A 17,025-nucleotide genomic window follows, 5' to 3' on the forward strand; every position below is an offset into this window, starting at 1 on the left:
TTCCCACTCTTCCCTTTAGGGTAGGAGGGTCGTGAACGTTGGTAAGTGTAGGTGGGAGTGCATAGTCCATCACTCCGGGAAACTCCGAAGAGCCAGCCAAGATTTTACCGTGTCCGTAGCTCTTATTTGACCCCTTACTTAGAGTGTTCGGCCATAGTGCTGCACTACGCGCGATATATTTTGCCTGCAGATCTACCGACAGGAAGTTTAATGTCGCATATAATACTTTCGCTGGTGTGGTTGACATCGCGACAGTTATGAGAACAGATGCTAGTCTTTGAACCTTGTCAAGTGTTTTGATGATCACACCCTTTTCAGGGGCATTCCACCATATTACAATGCCATAGTAGAGAATAGGCCTAACCACTGCTGTGTAGAGCCAATGTGTCATTCTGGGTTCCAATTCCCATCTCTTTCCAATTAGCTTTCCGCAGGAGTACAACGCCATCATAGATTTGTGTACTCTATCTGAGCCCCCAATTTAGCTTCCTATCCAGTACAAGTCCTAGATATTTCGCCTTTTCTGTTACTCTAAGTGGTTTCCCTCCTAGGAAAAATAAATGTTTAAGAGCAGGTGTTTTATGTTTTTTGCTAAATAGGATCAGATCCGTTTTTTCCGGATGTACTTCAAGTCCTCGCCTTTTACACCAAAGTGATAGTCTGTTGAGAGATCTTTGTTGAAGATCACATAATGTTGGGAGGTGTTTACCCGAGATTGGTAGAACAATATCATCGGCATATGAGATTATTTTTCCTCCCATTTTTTCAAGTTCTTGAAGAAGATTATTGACAGTTAAGTTGCACAGAAGTGGAGAGATTACTCCATCTTGGGGTGTACATTTGATCGGAAATTTGTTAGTGGATGTGCTATTCAGATTTGCGCTTATCATTCGTTCTGTAAACGAGACTAGCGCACTGTTTACTCTTATTTCCTTTAGCGAAGTTGTAAATGCTTCCGGATATATATTATTGAAGGCACCCTCTAGAAAGGCAACGAGGGTGTATTCCTTATAGTGAAGAGATTTCTCAAACGTGTCAACTACCGCGTGGAGCGCTGTTTCCACTGATTTGCCTTTGCAGTATGCATGTTGGCACGGTGATAGTTTGTTGCTAATTTCTCCTTTGATATGCACATCTAGCAACCGTTCTAGGTCTTTTAACAGAAAGGATGATAGGCTAATCGACCTGATATCCTTCGGTTTCGTATGTGTGGTAGTAATACTGGACAGTAAATGGCTGTGGAAGCTCAATGTTGAGAAAAGGGTGAAAAAGGCCAGTAATACGCTGGATGCATGTAAAAGATTGCTGGGGTCTATCGTCCTCACTGATGCATTGGTGCAACACGGTACAGCTTGAGTGTTTGGCAAGGAGGAGCTCTTAGTGGATGACTTTCTTCCGATTCCATCAAACACAGAAAAGTCGTTAGGCGCATAGATATTCCCCATACATGTACGGGGAAAGCTGCTGGAATGCCAGTCCTTGTTCGGAAATAAATCCGGGTAACGTAAAACCAACTGTCGTAGGAACATCGGGCTTTGTGATTATTTGGGGGTGGCTCACGACTATTTTACCACAATCTTTTTCGGCTATTGTTCTTGTATGCGAATCATTTTTCATTATCAGTTACAAACCGTTTCGGAAATGGGCTGACTTACTACATGCACGTTTGAGACAAGAATTGCAGTTAGTTCCTGGTCAATGAAATAAGTGCTTACACGACAGTCCGACTAGACGGTTTCCATGATTTTATCAACATTTCCGACGATTGGCTTAACAGAGCGTGACTTATCTCTCATATTACTGGAACGGAATCATTGGAGCCGCCGCTCTGCTGTTACATTTGATCCTCTATTGGGCTCATAAATGACACGTATTTTGTTGGCTGCCAGCTCCTTCTTTTCATTTTTGTTCCATTTTGTTTAACCTTTTTTGGAACTCTGTCTCTCATAAACCATTCACTAAGCACAAAAAAAAGTCTCACAACATTTTTTGAAGTGTAATGTCACCTTTACATAGCCGTGTAGGATCGGCCGATTCCATATGTATATAAATCGTGGGATATGAATCTTTAAAGATATCTAGCGAAAAAAGTGCGCAACTTTTTATAATATTTCACCTAATAGCAAATTACTTTTTAACACTAACAGATAAAACTCTAGTCAGGTAGTGCCAGCGCATTCCGCAACGCTGTCACAAAAACTTCTAATGCTTATTAGTTATTGCACACATAATTAAGCAGAAAATGACTGTCAGAGTTGCTACTATTGGTTTCGCCTACGAAACTCTTCCGTGCATTGCATGTACATGACTTTCCACTAGTGAATATCCCTCTTGTAGCCCAACTGCTATCCTCCAACACCTTTATTTATTTCCTTGCATCTATGCGATATTTTTCGATGCTACAAATCTTTTCATGCTCACTTCCGCACTTGTGGATTTGCGATTTCGACTGCCTGCCGTCAGCGTTGCGAAAAACCAACTTTTCGGAAAATTTGTCGCTTGAATCGTTCACCTGCCAGCCAACCAGTCTCATGACTTCATCCGCTGATGCTGCCGCTTTTATAGAAAATTTATATACATATGTAGCTTTTGTTCTTATTGTTGTACTTGTCGCATCCGCTCGACACACAACATTCAACACAAAGTTCCTATTTGTTTACTCATATTTAGAGGATTTTTTTTGTTACTTTTTGTTCCATTTTGAAAAAAATTTATAGCTGGAAAAATTTCACCTGCGCGCCGTTAGAGATTTTTTTGGTTTGTTTTTGTTTTGAACCTTCTTCTTTGTTGGTTGTAGTTGCAACGCCGTTGGATTTAATTGCGCGCATAAGTGCACATTTGCAGAAGTACCACAGCTACAGAAATAACAACAACAAATATTGCAATTTCAGCAATTGGTTGCTGGCGGAGTTGAGTAGTTGAATTTTTGGCTGCTCAGAATATTTATGTGTATGTACGTGGTATGTATGTGTATAAGCGCTTTCTCAACGGATTCATAAATTTTCTGCAATAATTGTGAAATGTGCATTTTATTATAGTTCTTATTTATACTTAGTTGTGAGACAAATTGCGCGAGCATAATTTATGTGTAAAAGTCGAATAATCTGGTGGAAAGGCGACATTGAGTTAAAAAGAATATATATTAGATATAGAGGAGCATACATTTAGGCACTTGAACGAGAGATTATCTAATATATGGAAGTAATGAAGTGCAGACAAATTGGAACTAAATCATTTTTACTCTGAAAATATTTCCAATACAAAAGTATAAGCAATGAAAACCCGTTAACAAGATTTCACTGCTTTAATATCGGAAGGTTTATGGGAAACTCATGCGAATAACATAGCCTTTCCTCTCAAAACGACAACCATCACCCATTGTTTTGGACTTGATACCCCAGTTTTTGCTAAAGAGGCTCGGGCGACCGGGTCAAGATGGTATAACCCTTGCATCAACCAGCGGGCAGCTCTGGGCCCAGGCTCAGATGCAGAAGGCTAATCCTCTACTCATCTTAAGCTTATAGTTTACTGAAAGCGGAGACGCCATGTCCCTTGGAATATAATACTGGCATATGAATGTTTAAGAGTTTGAACTGGCATATAAAACATGCATTCTCAACATTGCAATTTTCGCAAAGCAAGTCTCTTCAATGAGATTTCCAACCCAAACCACCGCGGAAATAACCCTAGCGCGTTGCATTTTTTCCTAAAAAAAAGGAGACTCAAATCTAGGATACTGAAAATTAGTTGGAAGAGCTTAAATTTTGGGTAGAGCTACATAAGTTTTGTACCTTACCATCTTTTGGTACACTATCACAGTATGGGAAAAGTATTTTGAGGGAAAAGAGAAAACAATAAATAATTCATTAATTTTGTCTCTCTCTATTTGTGAACTGACAGTGGCTGACCATCAACATATTTAGTTTAGAAAATTTCCGTTTCTGGCTTCAATAGACTCAAATGTCCTTACTTAATTTTGACATGGTGGGTCTCAAACCCAGCGCACAACCAGCTATCCCGGGTTGCTTCGCTTTCTAACATTAGCTCGCTCTCGAATGGGTGTTCGGAAGCTATCCATAGGATACTTGGGCTAAGCCCGGAAATTGTGAGCTGCTTGGACTATATGTAGAATAATCGTCCTGGCCACTCTCAAGTGAATGGCAATCAGTGAATTTCCCCACATACTAAAGTGATACATTTTGAGTTTTCGTAAAGAGAAAGTTTAGTAAGGGTATCGCGCGGGTAGTGTGATGGAAATTTCATTGAACAGATACTCAATATAGCATCGCGATGCTCAATATATACGAAGAAAGACGGTAATCCGAAACATTAGTATCTAAGAAAAACAGTTTGCTACCGAAGGATACAGATGAATATTGCTCCATAGTAAATATACGCAGCATTACGAGCCATCGATTCTATGCCAACTCAAAGATTTCCGCCAGGAGGTATGCGCTCTGCCAATTCCTCTACCGGCTTGCTGAAAAGGATCCTAGCGCAGAGCAATGTTGTCGTCGCTCTTTCTCAGCGTATGGTCGATCCACTGCCATTTCTTTTCTCATATTTCGGTAGCTACATTCACCTGTGAGGCTTTCCACAACAAATCAGCATTGGCTATTGTTCGCGGCCAGAAGATTTGCATGATGCTCCCAAGACAGCGGTTGATAAATGTTTGTAGCAGTGATGGTAAATGACTTTTTGAAAAATCCCTACACAGCCCAAACAAATTCCCTACTTTTCCCTACGCTTACAAAAAATTTTCCCTATACAATTCCCTACATTTTTGTGTAGTTTACACTGTAATGACGCACTTGCAACGTCTAAATTGAATTATTTGCTTAAGTTTTGGACTTGGTGCTATTTTGACACTTTATAATAAAAACAAATTTTATTTCAAATATAAGGTTGTCAAAAAAGTCTTACGGTATTTCCGCAAGCTTGTCTTTGCAAGCGCGTAGTTCTAGTTGTATTCGTCGCATCGGTTCACGCTAGAGCTTTTTGGAATGCTCTTTTCACGTGCTAACACGTGTTTGATTAATTGTTGTTTGCTTTTAGTCGTTCGTGAGTTATAGCGTCGCAAACATGGAGCAAAATAAAGAGAAAATACGTCATATTTTACAGTACCACTACGATAAAGGCAAAAATGCATCTCATGCTGCCAATAAAATTTGTGCAGTTTATGGACCCGATACAGTTTCCATTTCCACTGCACAACGATGGTTTCAACGTTTTCGTTCTGGTGCAGAGGTGATCGAAGATGCGCCACGGTTCGGAAGGCCTGTCGTCAAAAATTGCGATAAAATCGCTGAATTGATCGAAAGAGACCGGCATAGTAGCAGCCGTAGCATCGGCCAAGAGCTGGGCATGAGTCATCAAACCGTTATAAACCATTTGAAGAAGCTTGGATTCAAAAAGAAGCTCGATGTATGGGTGCCACACAACTTGACGCAAATAAACATTTTTGCCCGTATGGATGCATGCGAATCGCAACAAAATCGACCCGTTTTTGAAGCGGATGGTGGCTGGCGATGAAAAGTGGGTCACTTACGACAACGTGAAGCGCAAACGGTCGTGGTCGAAAAGCGGTGAAGCTGCCCAGACGGTGGCCAAGCCTGGATTGACGGCCAGGAAGGTTCTTCTGTGTGTTTGGTGGGATTGGCAGGGAATCATCCACTATGAGCTGCTCCCCTATGGCCAAACGCTCAATTCGGACTTGTACTGCCAACAACTGGACCGCTTGAATGCAGCACTCATGCAGAAGAGGCCATCTTTGATCAACAGAGGCCGAATTGTCTTCCATCAGGACAACGCCAGGCCACACACATCTTTGGTGACGCGCCAGAAGATCCGGGAGCTCGGACGGGAGGTTCTTTTGCATCCACCGTATAGTCCGGATCTCGCACCAAGTGATTACCACCTATTGCTGTCCATGGCGAACGAGCTTGGTAGTCGGAAGTTGTCCACAAGAGAGTCCTGTGAAAATTGGCTCTCCGAGTTTTTTGACAATAGGGAAGCGAGCTTCTATAAGAGGGGCATTATGAAGTTGACATCTCGTTGAGAACTCGTCATCGAACAAAACGGCGCATATTTGACTTAAATCGCATTGTTATAACCAATTTTATGAACAATTGAAAATTCAATGAAAATACCGCAAGACTTTTTTGACAACCTTATATATATAAGTACACATATTTATTATATTATAAACACAAATGTAAAGAAAAATTCAGCAAAAAAGACTAAGAAATAGACTTTTTCATTACATCCAGTTCTGTTAAAAGCAAGGCAGAGTTTTATTTTTTCAGAATCCGGCACGGTTTCTTTTAAGAGTGGGATTAAATGGTTCACCACTTGCAGCGCGACATTATGCTCAGCGAAGAACATGCTAAGTCTTAATTCGAAAATTCTAGAACCATTTGGTTTACTCAATTTTTTCTTAAAAAAATCTGTTTATTTTTATTGCCTTCATATTTTTTTGGTGCACTTCTGATTCGGCGTGCTTCTGAAAATCAGACTTGCCGTAGTTCAAAACTTTGTCGCACGCAGCGCATTTTCATTTGAATGGATCGTTAGCCACAGCTTCCAACCAGCCACTAAAATTGTCGCCGTCAAGCCACTTGTTATTGAACTTTTGTTTCCGATACATTGTATTTTCTGGTGTTCCTCCGAAGAGTCAGTCGAAGAGAGGGAACTCATATATGCATATATGCGTTTTAAATATAAAAAAAGCTAAAACTAAATTATTTGCAAACTTAATTCAAAAGTGAAAAGCACCAGAAAACAAACAATTTTCGAGCGAAGAAAAAATTGCGTTAGCGTTAACGAAGAAAAAAAACGGCAATGTTGCCATATTAACGCTTTTAAAAGTATGTATTCTGCCATAAAGAAAAAAAGTGTGGCATGAAACCTTACTGCGGATTTTATTTCAAATTTTTTTCTGCCATTCTTGAAAATTCCTGACAATTACAGAATTTAACAAAATCTGTCCTTCTTTTCCCTACACCCACATTCCCTACATGTAGGGAATTTTCCCTGGTTTGTAGTCGTTTCGTGATTGTCGCAGTTACTTTTCAGGTCAAGGTCGGAATAAAGGTGACTAGTAAAACACTTCAATAACCAATCAAATACGCCATAAAAGGCTCAAATGGGACATATTTCGAAATAGTTGAACCTTTTGAAAATGCGAAAGGAAATAATATGCATTTTTTTGAGGCCTTTGAAAAATCTGCGATTTGGCGTTACGCATGAAAATAGTGGTGTCAATCGACGAGCTTCCAATTTGCGACATAGTCATTCGAACTTAGTGATGACTTTTTCGTGGAATCTACGAAAATCGTGCAGCAATGGTTGCTGCGATAGGTCCGTCTGACTATGAACTTGAATGAGGATTTTTTATGAAAGTCGCTAAAAATTGGCAGAAATGAAGGGCAAAATGCTATATTACATCTTGTGTAAGTCCCCATTTATACAGGGAAACATTTGGATGGGAAACATTTTGTTTGTGGGAGTATGACGGACGGGGAAGAGAGAGTGGCTTTTGTTTTCCGTACTGGCGATACGCTGATGCAACACAATTTCGCTTGTGTGTGACCGCCAATAAGACATCAAAAGAGAATTTCCAGTGTCTATTTAACAGGTGTCGCTGTGTATAAATCGAGACTAGGGAAGATGGGAGCAATGCAGCTCGCTAGTTTAAAGAGGACGACGCTCGAAAATTAGGTAACTCGACTAGTGTTGAATTAGGAGTACGTCAGGTTCTCTCTCAAAGTAAAGGAAAGCTGCAATTTTATAATTTTTTTTTTATTAATTGAAAAAACAACAATAAAATTATTACTTTGCAATTAGAAAAAAGTTAGCTCTAGCAGTCACAGCTACGGGCCAAAAAAAGCTGGAATGGATTTCAATACCATTTTACATATAGAAATACAGTCTACGTCACAAGAAAGTTTGCTCCACATATTGATAAGTTTTGGCCATTTATTTATTTATTTTGTAATTGTAAATTTTTTATAAAAATACAGTTCATACTACAACAAAAACCATTTAATGTAAAGTTTCAAATTTCGTACAACATTTGCGAGAATTTGACAATTTTTCATCAAATTTTCGAACTTTCTATTCAGAATTTCTGAAAAATTTCAAGTATGCAATTATATAGCTCATTAAATTTTAGTATAGTAAAGTGCAAGTTTCAAGTAGGTCAAAAATCACACGGATTTTTTCGACTTTTTTCGGTCGCGGTCTTATGCATTTTCTCCATTTACCACATTTTTTATATGGAAGAAAACGGGGTTGGGCAGCAGAAAAAATTGTCAAAAACCAACGCGACTTTTAAACCATTTGAAAGTGGCAGTTTATTATAGCAAAATTTAATGATCTATAAAACTACATACACGAAATTTTTCTAAAAATTCTGAATAAAATTTTTGGAATATTCGATGAAAATACGCCCAATTTTTACCAGTTTTATACTAAGTTCGAGGTTGCTTTATATGGTTCTTGTTGTAGAATGAACTATCTTCTTCTTCTTAATTGGCGCGATAATCGCTTACGCGATTTCGGCCGAGTTTAATAAAGCCCACTAGCCGTTTCTTTCTTGTGCTAACCGGCGCCAGTTGGACACACCAAGTGAAGCCAAGTCTTTCTCCACCTGATCTTTCCAACGCAGAGGAGGCCTTCCTCTTCCTCTACTACCACCAGCTGGTACCGCATCGGATACTTTCAGAGCCGGAGCGTTTGTATCCATGCGGACAACATGATCCAGCCAACGTAGCCGCTGGATCTTTATTCGTTGTGTTATGTCTATGTCGTCATAAAGCTCATACAGCTCATCGTTCCATCGCCTACGATATTCGCCGTTGCCAACGTGCAAAGGCCCAAAAATCTTGTGCAGAATCTTTCTCTCAAATACTCCAAGCGTCGCTTCATCGGATGTTGTCATCGCTCACGCTTCTACGCCATACGTTAGGACGGGCATGATGAGAGTCTTGTAGAGTGTTAGTTTTGTTCATCGAGAGAGGACTTTACAACTCAATTGCCTACTTAGTCCAAAGTAGCACTTGTTGGCAAGAGAGATTCTACGTTGGATTTTAAGGCTGACATTGTTATCGGAATGAATGAATGAATTATAAAAAAAAACAATTGAAATTACAAAACAAATAAATAAACAGTCAAAACTTATCAAGATGTGATGTACACTCTCTTTTGCCGCTGGCTATATACAGACTCGGGCCCAGCGGGCCTCAATATAAATGAAGAAAAGACGAAGTACATGACACGATCCTTTCAAGATAGTCACATCAGACTCGGAAGTTATGTTTTTGAGTTCATGCAAGAGTTTAAATACTTAGGCGTAGTACTCAGCATAAATAAGGATATGTCCTTATCTATACTACGGTCTTGGTCAGGCAGCTAACAGAGCATACTTTGGCCATATCAAACTTATGAAGTCTTCATTGATATCAAAGAAACAAAAACTCCGGATGTACAAAACTGTAATAAGACCGGCTGTCACCTACGGCTGTGAAGCATGGGTCCTTAACGTTAATGCTTAATGAATTACTGATGCGATTTGAAAGAAAAATTCTTAGAAGAATATTCGGCCCTATACGATTAGAAGACGGTACATACCGTATGCGGTGTGCGCTCCAAGCCACTTTTATTGTTACTCAAAACTTTAAACGCGTTTTTCTCGGAACCGTGTTTTCAAAGTCGGTTGTCAAATGTTCTCGAAAACTACTAAACCGATCTTGATGAAATTTTACACAGGTGTTCGAAATACAATTTACTCGTGCTTGAACGAAGGATTTTGTTTTTTTTTTCTTCAATTACAACTATTTAAAAAAAACAAAATGTCAAGCAAATTTGACTGAAATTTTAATTTTTTTGAAAAAATGTCTGCCAAAATTCCAATTTTTACTTTTTTTTCTTTTCTTCGCTCAAGCACGAATTTATGGTCTTAACCAAAACACTTATTTTTGTTTTTTCATTTTTGATGAGCCCGTCAGGAGTTATGCTGACAACGCGGACGCACCTTTTTTCGAAGGCTCACCGGAAATGACGTCGCAATGGAGGAGTTTTAATTTTTTTTTTTTTAATTTCAGAAATTATTCTTTAAATATGTATCTATAAGACAGAAAAAAGTTTGAATTAAATCAATAATTTTTTACATAGAAACAAAAATATTGAAAATAGGCCTTTTTTTACCCGACGAAACCCATGTGACCCCTTAATCGCGGGAGGAAATGTAACAGCGAAAAAACGACCAAAAAAGTATTTGAAGAAAATTTCGCCTTTTTATAAAACAATAAATGAGCGCTGCAATTTTGTCACCACATTTTCGAATTCATACGAGCCCTCACGCCATTTTGCCCTTAAACACGAATTTTCGCTTATCATTTTAATTCATTTCATTTGCATTAATTTTAATTAATAATTATCTGCAAAAACAGCGCCACTTGCCAAGCGTATCAGCGATATACATAAAGCGACATTCACGAGCCACGAAAGAGTTCTGCAGAATGGGAGTGCTGGAAAAAACGAGACTACGCGAAGAAGGTAAGCAAGAAAAGGTTGTAAAAAACGTCACATTAATTTCGATAAACCACTAATAAAACACAGAAAAAAAGAAGCAGGCAAAACAATAAACGCCGTAAAGCTTATGGGAAAATACAACAGGATGGAACTGTTGTGGTGCTGTTGATTTAGGGTGGCAAACAGAAATTATGATAATTCAAGTAAACAACAACACGTACCTGTGGCAGGAGCAACAAGAAAAGCAGCAGCGCAAATATGAATATTTACAGATGTGCTTGTGTGTAAGTATGTGTGCCTGTAGATGTATATATGTTGTATATATTTATGTACAGTTAAGCATAAAGGCAGCGTAAACCAGAAATATTAAATGGTATTGAGAGGAACTAATTTCATTAAAGGGATTAAAATTTCCAACAACAGCGCCAATATAACTGCGAAAGGGTTAAGATCTACTTATGTATAAGTACATACATACATACATACGATGCTTACAGAGTGGTTAGAGGGTGGCAGAATGTTACGCACTGTGGCATTCTGCAAGTTTATGACAAAATATGAATTAACATAAAAACACAAACATACAAAAAAAAAAAGCGGGAACGGTTAAAATATTATGAAGTCAGTGGTCGGTGGTGGCATCAACGAAAATCAGCGAAGCCAAAATGGCAATCGACAACGCGTTGAGTGATAAAAGGCGACGTCGTCGTCCTCAGGCCACTAACGTCGTTGGTGTTCGAAAGAAGCAGCTCGAACAGATAGCGCAGGAAATGATAGTACGCCGTGTGGAGCGCAGCTGAAGAATATTGGACGCATAATAATGAGGCTGTGCTGATGGTTGCTGCGCTCATTTGACGGCAGGTAACGCGCCGAAGCCACTTAGTAACTCACCCGCAGTTTATTATTTTCAAAATATTCAAATTTTTGGTAATAACTGAAAAACTGCTGTTATAGGTTGGCGCACACAACGCAGTGTATACGGGAGTGAGCTATTTAGGAGATTGGCTGGGTTAGCAGTTGGCCGATAACAATAGGAAAAATGTTTGGTTAGATTGGTTGGAAGACTAAAGTGTGTAGTAGTACACTAAAATTTATATACTAAGAATTTAGTTTTAAAAACTTTGAAATAATGGCCGTTTGAAATACTTTTTAACATAAACAGCGATAGTTAAGGAGTCGCTTAAGTAAAAAAAAAGACTCTTGCGCTTGGAGAGTTTTTAAAATCATTTTGCTGAGGGGAGGGGAAAGGTAATTTAGAAGACTTTTAAGTAAAAGAAAACTCTCGGGTAAAATTTCAAAAACACCCCAAAAAGTGGAGAGATTTTCAAATCACGTTTAGTGTGAAAGGAATCATGCTAACTTGACTAATAGCAGACTCTTACGACGCGCTTTATGAACTTTCCAAAAAGTGGTGAGCACTTCAAGTTAATTTACTGAGAATATCGATAATTTAGTTTTATTGGAAGTAATAGAAAAATCTTGGGGCACTTTTCGAGGAGAAGACGTACATAATTTAGGAGTATTTTGACTAAAATAAAACACTTAGAACACATTTCAAAAAGTCTCCAAACATTGGAGAGTTTTGCAAATTACATAAGTGGCAGAAGGTATAATTTTGGAATATTTTAAGTAATAAAAAACTGTTTGAACTCATTTAAAAAAATCTCCAAAATGTGGAAAATTCGCAAATTATGTTACAATAGTAATTCGATATGCATGCATATGTTCATACCTATACATACATGTAGTTCTTTAATGTAGATTTTTTGTTTCATGTTTTTTTTGCCAACGACTAATACAGTTTTTACGAGTGTTTCCGCGAAAGTTGAAATTTAAAATAACTGTTTGTAATCGCATTTTTGTGAATTTTTAAGTAAAATGATAGCTTGTTTGTGGTATTTGAACACAGACACTAATCATGATTAGATGCATTGGAAACTCTCCAAAATTTTAGAGACCTTAAAACTATTTTGCTGCCACCGGCTCGAGGAACCTTGAAACACATTTAGTGTATGCTGTGTGCATATTTCGGAAAGTCTCTAAATGAGTTGAGTTTCTTAAAATTCGTTTCACTGAGTAAAATTAACTTTTTACAACGAGTTCCTTATTTTACTTCAGTTTATTAAGCTTATTTATTTGAACTTGGTTAATTTTGAGTTTTTTTAAAAAGACGGCTGCTAAAAATCGTTTAAATACATTTTAGAATATTTAGTGCAGAAAAGAACGATAATTTATTTTTATTTCAAGTATTGAAAACTCTTGGGACACATTTCAAGGTGAGTAAGTATATAATTTAGGAGTACCTTGACTAAAAGAAACCACTTGTGACACATTTCAAAAAGTCTCCAAATGTGGAGAGTTTCTTAAAATGCCTTTCATTAAGTAAAATTAAAGTTTTACCAGAAGTTCTTTATATTATTTTAGTTTATTGAATTTATTTTTTTGAAATCGGTTAATTTTAATTTTTCCGAAAACACTGATGTTGGACATCATTTAAGTACATTTTTGTATGCTTGATGCATATTTTCGAAAGTCTCCAAATTTGGAGAGTTTCTTAAAATTGCTTTCGCTATATTAAACTAACCTTTTTATAGCGACATCTACATTTTTATTGCATTTTACTTATTTCTTTACATAATTATAGAAAATTATATCGAACAGAAAAACCTATCGCCTTCCTTATTTTATTTTAGTAGCTCAATAACGTTTTTTTTAACTTGATGCACTTGACTAATATGAAGCAAAAGACGGCTGCTAGACACCAATACAACGAGCTAGACGCCAAATGTGGCAACGAAAATCCGTTAACAAAACCCATCAACATTGTTACATGGAATTTTCCTACTTTCATTTTGTATTTGTTTTCATTATCATCCTGGCGAAATGTACTATGTATATTAAAATATTCAAAAATATGCACACAGCAGTCGAAAGTCATAAGTATTATCACATTTCATTTATAAGCACTTTTTGATTATATGCAAGAATTCTCCTCTGCCTTCATACACCCACTTGGTGATCTTTCACCACCACATCACACACCTGCATGGCATGGCCGACTTAATGCTACACTTTTTGATTACCAATGATTGCTAACTAAGCAACCCTGATATGCGGCTGATCCATAAAACTGGTAACTGAGCGCTCACATCCGTTGGTAGTAATAGTTAATCGGCTGACAGTCATTGGCATCGCTGCTTTCATTTTATTTTCGGCATTACGTTGAACTGTCAAATTACTTCGATTAGCATAGAAATGGGTGAACGGCGACAATGAAAGCGGCAAGAAGACTGTGACGTTAGTGAAAGTGATGCGGTGGGAGCGCGGTTGGAATGCTGTGGGTGGTGGGCGGTGATTATTAAGTTTATTATTTTTATGTTGCCATTGGATTATAAAATAGCGAAACAGTTCGCAAATATTTGGAAGATGACGACTTTATTTTTATAAAGTTTGAGTATGAAAAAAAAAGGGTTGGAGGTATGACGACTCGAGTCGCTTTAAAGTTTCGCTTTGAGTTTCTTGGCACATGACCTCCAAATGCGTATCACGAAGTAAATAATTTTCCATTTATAATCTATGTATATGGACGGCAATCATAGCCGAATGGATTGGTGCATGACTACCATTTGGAAATACGTAGATTCGAAACTCCGTGCATGAAACACCAAATTTTAGAAAAAGTTTTTCTAATAGCGATCGCGCCTCGGCAGGCAATAGCAAACCTCCGAGTGTATTACTGTCATGAAAAAGCTCCTCAGAAAAAGCAACTATCTGCTGTTCGGAGTCGACTGAAAACGGTAGGGGTCCCTCCATTTGTGGAACAACAACAACACAATCAAGGCGCACGCCACAAATAAGAAGAGGAGCTTGGCCAAACGCCCAAAAAGGATGCATACATTTACGAAATGAGGACGCAAAGCCTGTGCATTTATCTCATCAGAAATCAGGATTTCCTATAAGAAAAAAGACCATTCTTTGTAGACTCATGGCTGCGGCATGAAAGTCGCAACTAGCAGGTATGATGCGAAGACGGCGCTTATTGTGTAATATATTTTTATATAATATATAACTTTATTCTCAGCGGCGAATGCCGGCTGGAAGCCGTGACAGATGCCGCAAATTACACACGGAGGAGAAAGAGAAAAGGGTTTACCACTGCCTATGCTCTTCCAGGCGTGCCTTTAGTAATGACTTTCAGCTGTACTTCCAGTGAAGTACCACAACCAGTAGATCTCGTTGAGGGCAGAAGCGCTTGGACCAATATATTCCGATGTTAAGCAAAGTCAAACAGCAAGTTAAATCATCAGCCGATTACATGTTCATTGCCAACAGTGCAATTTGCCGTTCAATGAGAGAAAGCGTTAAACGGTTCAATTTAGATCTTTGAAGAAGAAACCGCCGTGTTCTGGGAACTCAGCATACTCAAATTCGATGGAAAATTGACGAGAGAGACTTAATTAGCGTCTAGCTTTTATTTTGATAGTTCAGTTTGCCAGAATTATTTCTCCGATATCCACTTCGTTGTGTCTAAGAAGAGAAGAAAATACCTAAATTTAGTTCCGACTCAATCCGGCTGAAAGTGCCGTCTACTGGTTCCACTTTGGCTGAACTTAAGGAGGATTCTAGCCTAGCAAACTCATGCGCCTATTCTTTACCTCTATTCTTTACCGATGTTTTTGTGGATTGGAAAGCATAGTAGAGTACACATTTTATGCGGCCCTCACTTAGTTTTTCCTAGTGTGTTTAATTATGTCCCTTTCAGAAAGTTCTAAAGAATAGTCTTCCTTCCTTGTAAGTCACAGAAAAGAGAGGATAAAATTTCACGTGCGCAACATAAACTATGACGGGTTTCCAAACGTCATTAGATCATTATTAAGTTTAAAGAAATCTAATTAAAGCGACACCTATTTCACAAAAAAAAAAAAAATAAAAAGAAAATTAAAAAAAAAAAAATATTAAAAAAAAATAAAAAAAGAAAAATTAAAAAAAAAAAAAATAAAAAAAGAAAAATTAAAAAAAAAAACAAGTAAAAATAAATAAAAAATTTAAAATTAGCAAAATTGGTACGTGTTACTACATTTTTAATGCATTTTCTTCAAATTATTTGCCGCTTTCTACTTTTTTACTTTTCCTCATACCAGCGTACTTAACCCTTTGCTTTTTTGCATCTGCGCTTGCTTTGCGTCCACTAGAAAGCAGGCAAATAAATGGACAATGCCTTCTCATTTAAAGCGGAAACACATAATTTTATTTCATTAATCTTTTGCTGGGATATTTTTTCAATGTTTTTTGTGAGACTTCTTGTTTTTTTCCTATGTTGCACGCACGTTTTGCTATTCAGCCAAACTTGTTTAGCCAGTTAGAGCGCCAGTATAAAGCAGCAAAGGTGACAGGCAGTGGTGTTTTTTGAGGCTTTTGCGTAAATAAAAATTACATTTGTAACGCCCGCATATTTTCTATGTCGCCTTTAATCTGAAAGGTGTTTCGCGTTCAAATTAGCCCGTTCCTGAATTATGGGCAATAGAGTTGGTGTAAAATTTGCTCAGTTGCTCAATTGTGTAAAATGATGCCTTAAAATGTAAAAAAAAAAAAAACGCTCAGCACTTTTTGCTTCACTTAATAGATTACGCGTTGGAAGAGCAAATCGAAGTGGTCGTTTATGGTTAGCTACCCTAAGGGTTCTAAAATGCTTTGTAAATATGCAGCAAAATATATCTAAATATCGAAGAGTTTCGTTACGATACTAGAAGTTAAAGAAGGTGGACAATAAGCCCGGTAAGGGGTCACCATAGGCTTTATAAATAAATATTACGACTTTTTCAAGGCAATCTAACCAAGGTGTTAAGGGCAGTTAAGCTGAAATTGGTCCAAAAAGAATTCAGATGCTTATAAACACCATCCGAAACTGGTTGGTCAAATCGAATGTTGAAAACCAGAGCTTGACTTACAAGCTCTCACTAATAGTAGGACAGATAGAAAAACAATTAATGTGGACATAACTAGAAGAATATCGACCGCTATTGGACCAAATTTATACATATCAATACGTCAAGATAAGTCCACTTTTAGGGCAAGCATTACCCCAAACAAAGCGAAGAAAAGGTCCAGTATACGACAGCTTTTCTTTGTTTTTCAAAGAAGGTTGTGTCAGTTTGATATCCTTCAGCTAAAACACTGATTTTCATGCTTCTTCATACTAAAATTGTATGAGAAGAAATTCTGAAGAATGCTGAACAACTCTTTAACTGAATATTGCCGAAAGCCAACAACATAAGACATCGGTGCAGTAACTGTAAAGCGTGGGACTGGCCATCACATAGCCCGGTTGTTAATTGGGGCGAAAATGTGTGACTTTTGATGAAGCTAAGGAAGAAAAAATAAGAAAAGACTTAGCAAAAAGTCTTGGGGTCCTTGAAATGGGGGGCCTTAATAAAACATAGGCGAATAAATTGAAATATACTCCGGAAGATGTCAGGCTAAAATTGGTAATAT

At 37.8% G+C, this 17,025-nt stretch overlaps 1 protein-coding gene across 1 annotated transcript in view; it reads right to left on the minus strand.

Moving 5' to 3' along the window:
- Positions 1 to 17,025, minus strand: part of LOC129237372 (nuclear pore complex protein Nup88) — a 163,491-nt gene that overhangs the window by 65,619 nt on the left and 80,847 nt on the right. The gene's annotated exons all lie outside the window — the stretch shown is intronic.

The sequence above is a fragment of the Anastrepha obliqua genome, chromosome 2 (genome assembly GCF_027943255.1).
Source record: "Anastrepha obliqua isolate idAnaObli1 chromosome 2, idAnaObli1_1.0, whole genome shotgun sequence".
NCBI lineage: Eukaryota > Metazoa > Arthropoda > Insecta > Diptera > Tephritidae > Anastrepha > Anastrepha obliqua.